Here is a 3585-nt window from a genome sequence, read left to right on the forward strand (position 1 = left end):
TCCCATTGTTGGGAATACTGTCACCAAAGAGGTATCGCTGCTTTAGTTAAATATTTGCAAAAAGAGAGGTTTTGTTACACACTGAGACTTCAGTGTTTGCAGTAAAGCAGTGGTAAAAGAATATAGGTGGATACACTTGTTTTGTATATATAAAAATTCGAAAAATTATATTTTCCCTTGAATTTATTTTCAACTCTATTAGTGTATTATGTTGCCATGGCCATTTGGGCACATATTTTGTGGTTTTCAGCACCAAAATATCATTGAAAATTTGGACTTTGGGCATTACAGTGGTCATTTTGCAATTACAGCTAAAGAAATCCACCACCAACCAAGATGTGAAGGACAAATCTCATGTCCCTGTGACACTGGAGCATACTCTAAATCACCACTTTCTCTCATCTGCAGAGCTGTTTTGCATCAGTGTAAAAACTGCCCAAATTATCACAAACAGCAGGGGCAGAAGCTGATATGCTCTTTGCTATGAAGGAGTGGAAGGTGAAAAAGACCAAATTATTTGCTGTGTCTTCATTTCATCCCCTGCCAAATGAAGCCACTTCCAGAGGAGGCTGTTGGGGGTTTCTTCCTGAATGTCTGGAAGAGCTCAGAGGAGGTGGAAAATGCAAAGGAATCATAAAGTATCCTTTCAGTAAGGCTTCCTGGAGAAATTAGGAATCTTAATGTTAATTAGAGCTGTGTGAATAATTCATAATGGCTCATTAAAAAAAATGCTGCTCCTTCTTTCTGTTTGCAAATTGTCCATAAGCAGATTTCTCTGGATTGTGCTTTTTATTCAAGGCTATCTGCTAAATTATTTTGGGGGGGTATTTGCTCTGTGCCTCGTTCAGGAGGAGTGAGCTGGGCATATTGAATGGTGAGAATTCCCCATGATCACCTCAGTTTTCACTGGATATATTGATCACCTGGAGGGTTTCTGGATGTGTTAACATTTGGAGGACGGACTCCAGCACGAACACTGGATTACAGCTCCTTGTGCTCCCCCATCTGTATGTCACATCCACCCACTGTCTCTCTGTTCAGGACTTGCCTTTGCATAGAATTATTCAGAAATGTTTAAATCAGAATAATTATTCCTGAACAGCTCTTCTCTGTGAGCACTTATCCTATAATAAGAGTGCTGTGTACCAGTTTAGTTTAATCTGCTTGAAAGTGAGCTAAACTAAACAGGAATAAGGCATGCCAACTGCAAAAATAAAGATGCCACAGAATTGAAATTCACAGCCCATCTCTTGCTTTTTAACACAAAATCCTTTTTCTGGGTCAAAGAGGGGCTGAGGCAGTAGTGGGAGCACTCAGTAAATACCCGGCTCAAAGCACCCACTGTTAGGGAGGGGATGCTCAAAGAGACTTCGAGTGTGACCCCAAACAGCTGGAATTTGGTAATCCAGATGATTTCCCATGTGTGCACAAACCCTTTGGCTCAGCACTCCCTGCCCGGGGGTGTGCAGCTCCAGCAGAGCAGCCCCAGTCCCCGGGCACAGAGGGGTTAATGAGCCAGGGAGCCCCCAGAGCAGGGGCAGGACTGGGATCCAACACCAGACCCAGCCACCTGCAAACCCCCACCTCCATCCTCTGAGTAAATATTCCTGGCTGGAAGAAAAAGAAAGAAATAGAAAGACTATCAAAAGCTTGGTGGATAAATATTCCTTCTGCACTACAAACCGTTGCTTATAGCTAGTATTTTTTTGGGTAATGATCTGCTTTTAGATTTTCTCTGAGATGTATATTCCATCTCTTTGGCACTGTCTCAGCCTTATCTCTGCTCATTTTTTTTTTCCCGCTTTCTCAAATCTCTTTCTTTACCTTTAAACCACTCTTTCCCCAAGCAGTTACAGATGTATTATTGCTGGTTTTGCTCTTAACATGCAGCTGAGCAGCTCGGGAGGCAGAGGGAGGATGCTCGTGGCAAACTCCACATCCTGGATGCAGCTGCAGGAGCTGCTGCAGCTCAGCTGACCCGAGCACCACCAAGTGCAGTGGAGCTGCATCTGCCCCAGGTGTGAAAAGTGCATATTTATGGCTCTACACAGATATTTACCATGTGTATTTTGATGTATTGATTAGTGGTGCTGCATTAACGTGTTAATAATAAATGTAGTCTCGTAATTAAAAGGTAACTTTTGTAGTTCAAATGAGAACTATGCATGTGGGATATTTTTTTAAGAAAGGAATGAGGCACTCGCACCAGAGAGCAGCCACAGGACACCTGAATCTTTCAGAGAAAAAGAATTTATTGCTCCCTTATCAGAAGAAACGAACTTCTTCCCACCTCAGAGGCACTGTTTGGATTAGAAGGAAGAAGTTGCTGATGACCAGACAGACTCCTGTGTTTGAATGGAATTTATGCATCATGTATGAAGTGTATGACTATGCAACAGGTTATTGTTTTTAAGGGTTAATCCTCTGTTAATGTGTGTCCTTTGTCTCATATTGTTCTAATTCAATTTGTCCAAATTCTTATTACTCTAATTGTATTACTATTTTTATAACCATTTTATTACTATTAAAGTTTTAAAATTTTAAAAACAAGTGATTGGCGTTTTTCACAGGAGGTGAAACCAGAGCAGAAGCTTGCAGCAGGACACCACTTCATAAAGAATACAAAAAATAAATTAAAATAGCAATAATAAAAAATAATAAAGGAGGAAATTTATCAAAAAAAAATCCTTTAAGTCAGAGGCATGGATTTGATTTTCTCAGTGCCAGCAGGAAGGCTCCCTGTGCAACCCCAGCAGGATTTTCACCAGGATTTTCACCAGCACTCCAAGCAGTCACATTTTAGAGCAGGGTCCCTCTTCCACAGGGGCACTTCTTGCCAAACTTCAGCTGCTAATGTTTGGTACCTGCCTTGGCCTGGTGATCTCAGGTTCATACATGCCCAAAGGAGGGTGAGAGTCATTCTCAGCTGGACACTTCACCTAGGAGAGATTGTTTGTGCTCTGCTGAATAACAAATCTGAGTTAGGTTCCCTGCTGAGGCCACAGGAAAGTGGCTTGCAGCAGTCTTTCCTGGGGTGAAAATCACAAAAGACATGGGGGGTTGCAGGAGTTAAAATAGAAGATGTTCTTAGAGATAAATTACATTTGCACTGCCGAACCTGAGTAAGGCACTGCTCTTCATCTGTGACACCAGTTCTTGCTCTTCATCTGTGACACCAAAATTCTCACCTTCGGGCCATGGTGCCTTTTTGGGACTACCTAAAAACAGGGGCCAGACAGAATTAAAAGAATAAAAAGTATTTCTGTTTATTGAAAGGCCTTCAGGCACATTTCAGGCAGATGAAGCCACCCAGAGGTTACACCCAAAAATGTACAATGGGTCACAGGTTTCATGCTTTTATAAGTTTGGTCCATTTGCATATTGGGGGTTAATTAATTAAAACTTCAGGTAATGAAGTAATTTACCCCAAGTTTGCTGCCCCCAACTCAATTTGTTTCCATCTCTGGGGCCTGAGGCAGTGAGGGGTTCTTGATTGCCAGGCCTGGAGAGGAATTGTTGTGTCTGCCCAAGATGGGAAAGCAGCAGCAGCTTACACTGTGTGGAGTTTAGAGCTATACACTAAAG

General features: G+C 42.0%; 1 long non-coding RNA gene across 1 annotated transcript; it reads left to right on the forward strand.

Annotated features, from left to right (window-relative positions):
- The first annotated feature begins 1463 nt into the window (after nt 1-1463).
- On the forward strand, nt 1464-2536 carry LOC143695588 (uncharacterized). The gene is made up of 3 exons (XR_013184966.1): nt 1464-1653; nt 1891-2018; nt 2186-2536. It is a non-coding gene; the product is annotated as an uncharacterized LOC143695588 (long non-coding RNA).
- Nucleotides 2537-3585: the final 1049 nt, after the last annotated feature.

This window comes from Agelaius phoeniceus, chromosome 21 (assembly GCF_051311805.1).
Source record: "Agelaius phoeniceus isolate bAgePho1 chromosome 21, bAgePho1.hap1, whole genome shotgun sequence".
Lineage (NCBI taxonomy): Eukaryota > Metazoa > Chordata > Aves > Passeriformes > Icteridae > Agelaius > Agelaius phoeniceus.